Source organism: Colobus angolensis, unplaced genomic scaffold (assembly GCF_000951035.1).
Source record: "Colobus angolensis palliatus isolate OR3802 unplaced genomic scaffold, Cang.pa_1.0 Scaffold52, whole genome shotgun sequence".
Taxonomy (NCBI): domain Eukaryota; kingdom Metazoa; phylum Chordata; class Mammalia; order Primates; family Cercopithecidae; genus Colobus; species Colobus angolensis.
In genome coordinates this window covers 3,259,263-3,272,053 of record NW_012118710.1, presented here as the reverse complement: position 1 = coordinate 3,272,053, position 12,791 = coordinate 3,259,263, and the positions used below count along the sequence as shown (strand labels likewise).

At 35.3% G+C, this 12,791-nt stretch overlaps 1 long non-coding RNA gene across 1 annotated transcript; it reads left to right on the top strand.

The window, feature by feature from the left end:
• Positions 1-89: 89 nt before the first annotated feature.
• On the top strand, positions 90-9,216 carry LOC105525146. The gene is made up of 4 exons (XR_001003860.1): positions 90-198; positions 5,018-5,183; positions 5,392-5,449; positions 9,047-9,216. It is a non-coding gene; the product is annotated as an uncharacterized LOC105525146 (long non-coding RNA).
• The last annotated feature ends 3,575 nt before the right edge of the window (positions 9,217-12,791 follow it).

The following is a 12,791-nucleotide window of genomic DNA, read 5'->3' as shown; positions in this document are numbered from 1 at the left end:
TATAATTTATATTAACTGTCACAAATAATTCATTAAATGTTCATGTTGTGTATATATAATGCTCTTATTTTATTTGCTTTTGGTTTTAGGTTTGCAATACTCTGAATAATTGTCAATGTGATGTTGGATATTCTCCAACTTGTAGGCAAGACAGTTCATCACCAGGAGGAAGTACTGATGATAGGTTATAGATTTTAAGTTAGTCTCTAGATCTATGTTCCAAGAGAGCTTTCTGCTCTCAAAGAAATGGTCTACATCTCTACTGTCCTATGTGGCTATTGAGTGCCTGATGTGGATGGTACAACCAAGGAACTGAAATTTCAACTGTACTTTACTTTAATTTAAATTTATATAACCACTTGTGGCTAGTGGCTAGTATATTGGATAGTGCAGCTCTAGATCATACTGTCAACCAAACTTTTCTGTACTCTTAATTTTCATCCAAAAGTCAACATTTGAAGAATCCTTCCCTCACTTTAATTATTAACTGAGGTCCCAAGAACATTTCTATTTATTTAAACTTCAAAGGACCTGCCAAACCATTTTCTAGAATGGCTGTGTCATTTGACATTCCCACCGAGAATATATGAATGACCCAATTGTTTGGCATTCTCACTAATATTAGATAGCATCATTATTTTTTAAGACATTCTAATAGGAGTATATTAATCTCTATTGTGGTTTTAATTGTGCTTCCTCAATATGTAATGATGTTAAACATGTTTACTGTGTTTATTTGGTATCTGTATATTCTCTTCAGTGAAAAGTCTGTTCATATATTTTGTCCATTTTTAAAATTGGATTGTGTTTTTTTAATATTGCATTTTGAGAAATTTTACATTTTCTAGATACAAGTAGTTTTTTGAGAATATGTGGCTTCACATATATGTTCTTCAAGTCTGTAATTTATTTTTTCAGATTAGTTATTTTTTAAGTTTCATTTTGATAGGGCATTTTTTTTCCATTTTACGATCATGCTTTTGGTGTCAAATATATTGAACTCTCTGCCTGTCCTAAGTCCTAAAGATTTTTTGCAATGATATTTCTAAAAGATAAAGTTATTTATTTTATGTTTAGATTCATTATATATTTTGAGTTATTTTTATAAAAGATGGGAGATATTAAGACAACAGTAATTTTTTTATTTATTGATGTCCAAGTTTTCCAGTAGCATTTTTTGAAAAAGCTATTGTCTTTTGTGGTAAAAGCTATTGTGGTGGTAAATTTCTTTTCAGGGAGTTTTTGAATTTTTAATAAATCTTTTTTAAATTGAAAGACAAAATTGCATATATTTACCATGTACAACATCCACATATTTATCATTTTGGTCATGAGAACATTTTAAATATGCTCTCTTTGCATTTTTAAGAACACATTTATTTTCTTAATAAATATAGAGCCATTCATCACATCAATTTCATATTAGCTGAGTTGAGTGGTTTGTACTTTCTGAATAATTGATGTAACTAATTCTTTTCTACTTCTATCAAATACTGAGACAGAAGTTTTTAAAAGCTCCAAGCATGATTATGGATTTATTTCCATATTTTTTATTTCACTGTATTTTTCATTCCATCTTGAATCTTCATTAATTGCTGCATTCATTGGATTTTAATGTCTTTGCGTGGAACAGCTTCTTTTATTACCTCTGTAATTTATTTCTTCATATTTGTCTTGAAGTCTACTTAATCTGAAAATAACCCGCAGAAGCTATCTTTAACCTGGGATCCATTTATCCTTATTTTGTGTACTTTGAAAATCATATCACAGATTATTTAGAGAAGTAGGAATAAAAGTAGCAAAAACCAGCTTTATAAAATCCTACATTGAAATTTACACATAGAAAATCAACTTTATAGTCTACATTTTTACTGTGTTTCAATATGAATGAGATGAGATTAGTGCACTTGTAAAAGAGATCCCAGTGAAATTCTTCACCCTTTCCACAAGTGAGGTTATAGCAAGAAGGTGGCTATTTATGAATGAGGTAGCAGGCCCTGACCACATAATGTCGCCAGCACCTGTATCTTGGACTTCCTAGCTCCAGAACTGTGAGAAGTACAATTCTGTTGCTTATAGGCCCCCAAGTCCATGAAAATTTGAATATCAGCCTAAACAGACTAAGATAATTATCATTACAGATTAGAGTCCAGCTTTATGTTTCTTTGGATTTGTCTGATTCATATTGTGTAATGTCTTCTTGTACTGATTTTTAAAAATCATTATGGACAGTACCAAAAAATCTGAGTTCTCACTTGTATTCAATAATAGCTAAAATTAAAAGACAATTTGTCTTCAAGACTCTTCTGTACCTTCTTGAAAACTGATACATTACTTTGGTAAACAAATTAAGAAAATGAAAGATTTACAAAGAAATAAAAAAGGGTCCCAGGAATAAATCCTTTCATATATGTTGTAATAATTTTCAACAACACTGACAAAATCATTCAATAGAGAAAGGGCAATCTTTTCAAAAAATTGTGTTTTGAAAACTGGATAATCGCATGCGAAAGGATGACGTTGTACCCATACTTGTATTCTACACACACACACAAAAAAACTCACAATGGATTCAAGATCTAAATGTGAGTTTTAAAACTATAAAAATATCAGAAGAAAATACAGGGGGAAATCTTCATGACATTAGATTTGAAAATAATTTCTTGTATATGACACCAAAACCATAGAAAGCAAAAGAAAAATAGATAAATTGGAGTTTAATAATTAAGAATTGTGCATTAAAGAACACATTCAACAGAGTAAAAAAGAAATGTGTGAAATGGGAGAAAACATTTGAAAATTATATATCTGATAAATATCCAGAATATGTAAAAAATTCCTACAGCTCAAAACAATAAAACTCTGTTAAAAATGGGCCAAGGACTTGAATACAGACATTTCTTCAAAGAAGATATATAGATGACTAATGAGTACATGAAGGAAGATATATAGATGGCTAACGAGTACATGAAAGAAGATATATAGATGACTAACGAGTACATGAAGAAGGTATATAGATGACTAATGAGTACATGAAAGAAGATATATAGATGACTAATGAGTGCATGAAAGAAGATATATAGATGACTAACGAGTACATGAAGAAGGTATATAGATGGCTAATGAGTACATGAAAATATATTTACCATCACTAACCTTTAGAAAAACACAGGTCAAAACTATAAGGAGATAACAATTTTAACCTACTAAAATGGCTAGTATAAAAAAATTTTTTAAAAATTGTGTTGAAAGGAGTGTGTAAAAATTGAAAGTCTTGCACATAACTGATGGTATGTAAAGTGATCCAGGCTTTGTGGAAAATACTCTAGTGGTTCCTCAAAAAAAGAAACACAGAATTACCACAGTAGCCAGCAATTTGCATATACATGTAAACCCAAAAGTATTGAAAGCAGAGACACAGACAGATATTTTCGCATCCATTTTCATAGCAGCATTATTTCCAATAGCCAAAATAGCACGGAAATAACTTTTTCTCATACATGAGATAGTGAAGAACCTTAAAAGAGTTGAGCTCTACCATACTTTAAGGTCGCTGCATATTTGCTGAATTTCAACAATTTTGCATTGCAATTCATTTCTTATATAAAACATTCTGAATCACTTTTCTTTAGACAAATCACTTTAAATCAAGATATCATTATATTGTCTGCCTGTATGTGTATGTGCGTGCATGTACATGCATTTTAAAGTTACTGTTTCCTTGTCTTTTTTGATGGTCACTAAATCTATTTACATTTAATATCATAATATTTTGGTGGCAATACTGATTGCTTAATTCATTACATTGATATTTTACTTGTCTGGTTTATTTCTTTCATTTAATTCTATAGATATTTTTGCATAGATTTTATATTCCTCTCTAATTCTCTTGATACTCACTTTTATATTAATTAGAGAAATATCTATTTCTCTAATTAATACAGTCAAAAGTAGAATAATGTTACATTATACAAATAATGTGGAAATTTTCCATAGAAATTGTGCCATTAACTCACTTTAAAATTAGTTCCCAAGCATGTCAATAATTTTTCATAAAATTATTTTTGAAACTGCTTATATAGCTCTGCTTTAAAATTTACTTTTAAATGGTTGTAATTTTAACTGACAACTTATAATTGTATATACTTATGAGGTAAGAAGTGATGTTATGACATGTCATGATATGTTATGATATGTATATATACAATGTGGAATGATTGAATCAAGTTAATTAGCATGTCAATCCTATCGAATACTTATCATTTAATCCTCCTATCTAACTAAAACTTTGCATCCTTTGACCCACATCTCATTTTTGCTATGCCCCTAGCCTCTGGTAACCACCATTCTACTTTTTCCATATATGTTTACATTATGGTTTCATATGAATTTTATAAAGTTTTATTTATATTAAATATAGCATTGATATTTTTATAAAAATTTCATTGAATCTGTAGATTACTTTGGGTAGTGTGGACAATTAAGCAATATTAGTTCTAATTCATGAACATATGAACACATATCTTTCTATTTATTTATTATTTCAATTTAAGTACTATCATTTATTAATTTTTATGATTCACCCTCAATAATTTTTTATAAAATTACTTTGAAACAGTTTTTTTGCTCCATTTTTAATCTGAAGAACACGTTATTAGATAATATTAAGTTAAGGTGTTATATGTAGCCATTCATAGAAGGGAATATGTTAGAATATGACAGAGTAGAATATATCATGTAAATAAAGATTAAATATAACTAAAAGTTTAAGACTAAATTGGTCAATAATATTGCATATTGCCAATGGCTGTATATTGTCAAAGATATGTGTAAGTGTACTGAGCTGACATAAACATATAATGCATTTTGGGGCACAGTTCATAGAAGATCAGAAAATACTTTAAAATTCAAATTTATGTATTTATTCTATAACTGTATTTGAATTTCAAATTTTAAAATTCAAATCAGTAGTATGCTTTAAATATCATGTTTGTAAAAGTCACTCTCATGTTTTCAGGAAAAAGTACACCCTTATTTGTGAAATGACATGCTGTTCCTCAGAAAAATGGCCTTTTCATGAGTTCCTACATTTTTCTACCTTTCCTCATTTTAACTGCCATCATTGGTCTTAAATGGAATAAAATGAAGGGATTTTGGCACTGAGCCAAAAGCGTAAGTGGAAGGTAAAAAATGTTAGACCAACATTAGATAAAGGCCAAACACAAAAATGTATGCTCTCTGAGAGGTATATGGAAAGCAAAGTGTGGTATCGGTACCTATTAATTAGCTATCACAAATGTAGCTTTTTTACTCTTCTTGATTTTGGTTGAGATTACAACGGCTATTAACCCTAAAACCAATGTTAATCTCTTTTATACAGTTCTACATCAGAAGTCAGCAGTAGTAGCAGCAACAGTAACAGCAGTAGTGACAGCAACCACTCATAGAGGTAAGTGATATAATTCGTAATACATACATATTTAAAATTTTTTTTTTTTTTTTGAGACGGAGTCTTGCTCTGTCTCCCGGGCTGGAGTGCAGTGGCCGGATCTCAGCTCACTGCAAGCTCCGCCTCCCGGGTTCACGCCATTCTCCGGCCTCAGCCTCCCGGGTAGCTGGGACTACAGGCGCCCGCCACCTCGCCCGGCTAGTTTTTTGTATTTTTTAGTAGAGACGGGGTTTCACCCTGTTAGCCAGGATGGTCTCGATCTCCTGACCTCGTGATCCACCCGTCTCGGCCTCCCAAAGTGCTGGGATTACAGGCTTGAGCCACCGCGCCCGGCCATATTTAAAAATTTTTAACAGTACCTTAGTTTGAGAAAGCTGTTATTCCCATATTTTATCATCACAGCTTCTACATTTTAATATCATATGCTAAGCAATGACTAAAGTATTTTATGTTATTACTGCTTTATGCTAATTTGGAAATATTTTAATGTAACTGATATCAGCCAGATATTTATTAAAAATATTTTCGTAATAAGAAATGACTTCCAAATTATTTTACATACATTCTTAAATTATTTATGAATAATCATATTTCCTGCTCCTTCATTTAAGATTCTAATTTGTTTAGAAATTGGTAAATCTAGTTGATTTACACAGATTGTTTCCCTATACTTACAGTTTTTCCTTAATAACACTACACGGGTATTATTATCCTTATTTTAGAAATAAGAATATGGATGTAAATAATTTAAGTAATTCCTCATATGTATAGAGTTTTAGTAAGTTTTGCTGTTGGGGTTTAACTTAAAGCAATCAAACTCTAGAGTAGAAGCTTACAATCTTAAAACATAGCCTGATATGTGGTTAGGGATAAGGAATAGAATACACATGGATTGAGGACCTAGTTGATGCTAAGCAAAACGCTAAATACACTCCCTCTAAGGCAGAAAGACAATTAATTATTTACCGTGAAATGGCTTGAAATAGGCATACACATGTACTATTCAAATTCATATGGGTAGAAAAATAATAAAGTTTGATGTTAGGTCTATTACTGGCAGTAAATTGAAAAACTCAAAAATTCAATATAGAGCAAGATCAAGATTTCATCCAATTGTTTATCTCCCATCCCTTCGTATCAGAGTTTGAGTAATAATTATGTCCATGGGTCTCTATTTCCTTATCTGCCACCAAGTAAAACCTTTATAACTTGTAACCTCAATGTAAATGTTTTATTCATGCCTAGACCAATCTCTACATCCTCATTAAAAACTTTATTAGAAGCCCATGTCTTACCTGTGGATTCTGGCACTTGGCTACTGCCTTCTTCTCATGTCCTTCAATCAGAATCTCACCATCCTGCTGCGTGTCTTACCTGAACTCCCTACCACCACCATCGGTCAACTATAGTCATTTTCTCCTAGAGCTTACCATTTCCCTGATTTCTTCCAACTCATAAGTCGTAAATACAACATCTTGCTTTCCTTTTTCCCTCTTTTCACAGCTTCCTTCTGCCAACAGTAGCTTCTGGTTTCATTGAAGTCTTGCCTCAATAATATGAGATAGAGGGTTAGGCTATCAGCCCATAAATAATAGCCATACAAGTTGATGACATAGTAAATTGAAACATGATTAATCATATACAAAAGATTATAGCAGCAAGGATGAGTGGGAGAGTTGCTGTTGAAGAAGGAATTGGATAACAATTTTACATATTTTTTTCTCAATAGGTCATATAGCACAAGTGATTTGTAAGCAAGTAATCTGAAGGAGGTGAAATACTTAGTTTTGATCACTGAAAGGAGTTACCTGAGTTCAAAGGATGAACTCACAAAAAGCTTTTATTTAAATGCAAAGGGTACAGTGTAGCAAGAGAGCGTGCAGGCAAGCATTGGGGGTCAGAAAAACAAGGGGCTCCCAGGTTCCTTATTGTAGATTTTAAACAGCCCATTAACAATCCCAATGCCTTTTTCTCAACAAAACGTCAAAACCAGACACCCAGGCTTTCCTGGAGATAAAGATTGAGCTTTTCCATTCTAGCTGTAAATCAACTCTATCCTACAGAGGCATGGAATTGGCAGAATTACTCATGCATATATCTAGGCAATATATTTCCAAGCACATGAATGATATGATACAAAATAAGTTGGGAATGTTTGAAGAATACCAAAGATGTGAGTCCACCTGGAGCAGAGTTAGTCAGAGGGCTGTCATTGTGGTTAGGTCAGAGAAGCAACACCATGAAGGGTCTTGGAGCTTTTGGAGTCCATCTCTGTTTTACTTTGAGTGAAAGGAAGGAATTACTGAATAGTTCAGATTCCAGGTACATGGCCTTACTCTTTAAAAGGCTGACTTGTTGAAAACTGTCTGTATGATCGCAAGAGTAGAAGTAAAGAAAATACTGCAATAATACATGAGAGAAAAGATAGTACTTCAAGTCAGGAGTGGTAAGGATAATCTTATGGATACATTTTGAAGGTGACACAACAGAATGCATTGACAGTTTGGATGCAGAACGTAAGAAAAAGTGCTTAAATAATACGACTATTGATGCAAAGCAGGAAAACAGCAAGGCTAAAATGTAAAACTAGGCCTGTTTCTAGAATTTGGGCTCTTTGTGCTTTTTAAAAGTCATTTGCAAATCTATGAATACTGAGATATTAAAAAAAAAAATAGGTAACATGAGCCAAGACAAGTAACTGGTATGCTACAATAAGGACTTTAAATGTTTTTCTATATGAGCAAGAGCATAAAATATTTTTGAGGTTGTAAGAGAGAGATCTGGCATGACATGTTTTTCATTTTACCTATTTCATTGGGATAAAGGAGGGAGAACAGATTCTGTCAGAACTGCAGACTGGTGAAGCAGCTAAGAGATTACTGAATGCACAGGAAAGGTGTGATGAGGGCAGGATTAGAGAGGAGGAAAAGCACAAAACTATTTTCAGGAATATGACAGAGGCAGAATCTGGTGAATTGGTTACTGAATGGATGTATTTGAGTTAGAATTAAAGAGAGAACTACAAAGACCTCTACTTTTCTGGCAGAATGGATAGTGAAACCTTTTACCAAGGATATACTGTATAGCAGGGAAAGAACTGTCTTAGGTTGGGGTGAGGAAGTGGAGGGGAGTGAATGATGAGTATGGTTTTGAATGTGCACATGTGGAAACCTGTTGGAAATGCACTGAGCATTTTTGAAAATTCTCTCCCTCTGCAGATACATAATATAATAGAGAAATGAATAGGAACTTTTTTCTGTTTTTTCACAGGTTTACATTGCTCTTTCCCCCTCTGTTTTCTTGTTGGTGATTCCCATTTATCAATGTAAATTTAGAGACCATGTTAATGAAACGTATGTGACTGCGAATTTACAACATTTACTTTTAATGTGACTGTCACACATTATTCATGAATAGGGAACTTTGCTTTATGAATGTCCTGAGTATCAGGCACAAATTATTAATACAACAGCATAGCAAGCAGTGTCTTATTTGACTAATTAATTGCTATACCTGTAGTTGCATTATTAAAGTAGACAACTTTTATTAACAATGAAAATTTAACATTTCTATTTTTCTGTATTTCTTTTACAACAGTAACTACATGTCAACATCAAAAACCATAAGATAGAGAAAGGATATTACCAAGAAATTTACCATTAACTGGTTTGATTCAACAATGAAAACAAAAATCGCCTTTTTTCTCCTTTCATTATGGCTTAAAGCTTTCAATTGCACAAACAAAATAAATTCTATGACAGAAAGTATGCAAGTGTGTATCTATTATTCTACCTGCCATGAATCTTTAGGAAAAAAACACTTTGCCTCTTTTTCACCCAGAAACCTGTTGTCACGCGCATCCGTGTAAAGAGGCTACCAAACAGGCTTTGTGTGAGCAATAAAGCTTTTTTAATCACGTAGGTGCAGGCAGGCTGAGTCCGAAAAAGGGGTCAGCAAAGGGAGATAGGGGTGGGGCAGTTTTTATAGGATTTGGGTAGGTAGTGGAAAATTGCAGTCAAAGGGGGTTTTTCTCGTGTAGGCAAGGGCGGGGGTTACAAGATGCTGGGTGGGGAGCTTCTGATATTCATTGTCCAAGGAAAGAATTTCACAAGGTCAATTGATCAGTTAGGATGGGGCAGGAACAAATCACAGTGGTGGAATGTCATCAGTTAAGGCAGGAGCTGACCATTTTCACTTATTTTGTGGTTCTTCACTTGCCTTAGGCCATCTGGATGTATACATGCAGGCTTGGACTCAGAGACCTGACACTTGTTACATCCTAAACTGAAAACTTTCAGATTCTTCAGACGCCCACGGTCATGCTGACTGCTGCCATCTCAAGAGAGGACACCAACAGCCACACCTCTCTGATAGTTCATGATTCTCCTGCCCTGTCTGTTCCAGGCATTAGGATACTGAGTGGAAGAATTGCTAGGTATTCACTCTCACAGCCTCCAGATAGTCACTAGTATCCCTTCTAAGGAAATTGCTCAAGCTGAGTTTGAGGTCATAGTGTAGCAGGACGAGCTGCAGACAAAACCTCTCAGACACCCAGTTGTAGAAGGAAGGGCTTTAGTCAGCGGGAAGCATGGGCAAGCTACTGCCTTAAAATCCGAGCTCCCTGAGTGCGCAATTTCTGTCCCTTTTAAGGGCTCACAACACTAAAGATTTCATATGAAAGGATTGTGATTGATTAAGCAATCTAGGGGATATGTGACAGGGATTTCATGCACTAGTAGTCAGAGAGAAACAGAACATGGCAGGGAGTTTCACAATGTTCTTCTATACAATGTCAGGAACATCTGTTTCTAAGTCATGAGTTCATTTTTAACTACTGGGTTTAGGCCAGGCAGACCCAGGCCTGGTTCCGGGGCTGGCACCGTGCTGCCTGTCTTTGGTTTTACTTCATTGTTTTTTCTTAAAATAGGTACTGAGTATAAAACAATATAAAACAATATGAGAGGGTTTCTCTCTTTCCTCAATCGTACCATCAGGTACATATGCTTCCTTAGCCCTGTATAAACTGATCTAGAAGATTTCTCTGTCCTTTGGGAAAACCCATACTTGCTGCTCTATCTTCCCTGAAGTTGGGCATTTCTGGGTAAGATTTTCTTGCCTCAGTATCCCCTCCCCTCTGCCTCTTGCTGAGATGGGGGCACTTCTACACATCACAGAGCATTACACAGGGGTTAGGGATCCACTAGCCCACCTGGAGTCCAATTAGGACCTACAGAGTCTTCACCACAAACCAAGATGCTCCTTGGACAGGGGTGGAGGAACCTCACCACAGAGGTCCAGAGTTTTCTATTCCAAACATACATCAACTGAAAAATGGGTAAACAAAATGTGGTGTATCCAAACAATGGAATATTATTCAGCCCTAAAAAGGAATGAAGCACTGACACTGGTACAACACGATTGTTCCTTGAAACCATCATACTAAGTGAATAAAGCCAATCACAAGGATCAAATATTTATATGTGTATTTGAAGCAGCCTCATTGTCTGGGGCAAGTACAAAGGTTCTTGGTCTCATGGCCAAGGAGATTGAGGTCGTGGACACACACACACAGACACACACACACACACACACACACACACACACACAGAAGGAGTTTGGAGCAGGAGTTTAATAGATAAAAGGGAAGAACAGAGAGGGGTCCATGTCTTATCCTCCTAGGGCCAGACGATTTGATTGAGACCAGGTGCGCTATCTATGTGGCACAGAGTTTTTTGTCAGTTCTCATTCCATTCCCTGCCCACATAGGCAGAATCTCAGTCTCTGTAACTTTATTGTGCTTATCTGGGAGGGAGAGTTTCTGTGTCTGTTCCCAGATATCTACTTGCAGCTGCAGGCATTCCCTCCCCTCAACAAACTTGCTTTCAGCTTCCCTATCTTAGCGTGCCTAAAGGGAAAGGAATGTGCTTATTAAAGTTCGCTGTTTTACTGGGGCCCATTGTGTAAGTGTGAAGTTTGGTGATTACCCAGGAGACTTTCCCCTTCTTTCTGTGCCCAAGCTGCTGATCTGTGATTTACAGCCTGAACCTTTGCCTGCTTGTTGTTAGAAGAGAAGTGATTTCTTTGAACTGCCTGAGGTGAGAAAGGGGGCTATTTTTGAGCTGCGTTTTGTTAAAAGGAAAGATTTCTACCGGGGACTCACTTTACCTTATGTGCCTAAATAATTTCTTTGTGCCTCCTATAACATATTCATTTGTATGAAATGTCGAGAATAGAGACATCTCTTGAGATAGAAATTAGTTTAGTGGTTATTTAGGGAGTAGAGGGGTGGGACAAAGAACTTGTGTTGGGGGTGGGAGGGTACTGTATGGCTAATGGGTACAGAGTTTTTTCATGATGCGATGAAACTAATTTCAAATTGACTATAGTGATGGTCACACATATCTGGGAACATACTAAAAATCACTTAATTGTATGCTTTAAATGGGTAAACTGCATGGCATGTGAATTATATCTCAATAAAGCTGTTTAAAAATATAACCTGGGATAATTTTACCAGAAAATATAACCTGGGATAATTCTACCAGACTTCTCTCATCTTCATTGCCACTAACTTATTTTGGGTCATTGTGTTCACTGGCCTGCTTCTTGTCAATAATAATTTTTGAGCTATCTGTTTAGGTGTACCAGTACCTAGCAGATCCAAGTTTTAGTCCTCATGTGTTTTATTTATTTTGTTTTTTATTTTTTGAGATAGAGTTTTGCTCTTGTTGCCCAGGCTGGAGCGCAATGGCACGGTCTTGGCTCACTTCAACCTCTACCTCTGGGGTTCAAGCAATTCTCCTGCCTCAGCCTTCCAAGTAGCTGGGATTATAAGTGCCCACCACCACACCAGGGTAATTTTGTATTTTTAGTAGAGACAGAGTTTCACCATGTTGGCCAGGCTGGTCTCGAACTCCTGACCTCAGGTGATCCACCCATCTTGGCCTCCCAAAGTACTGGGATTACAGGCATGAGCCACCACGTCCGGCCCTGATTAGTTTTATTTTTGCACACAATTTTGCATACAATTTTTGCACACATATTTTGACACAATTCATCCCTGAAATAGGGGATACTGGAGTAAAAGGCTTGACTGTGATAGATGAGTTAGGTTTTGGACATGTGCCATTTAAGATATTTGTCAAAAAGCTAAGGGAAACAGTTGCATAGTCTTCCACAGTGGTCTCAATTTTTCTCTCTCCCCTTGCCTTGCTGCCCTTCCTGTCTCCAGAGTTTCTTACTCAGAGCTTAGAGTCACTGTTAACAAAACAGTCAGATTGCATTGCAAAAGTTTTCTTTTCCCTTAGAACGCTATATTATAATCTTGTGTAGTAAGCAAGGT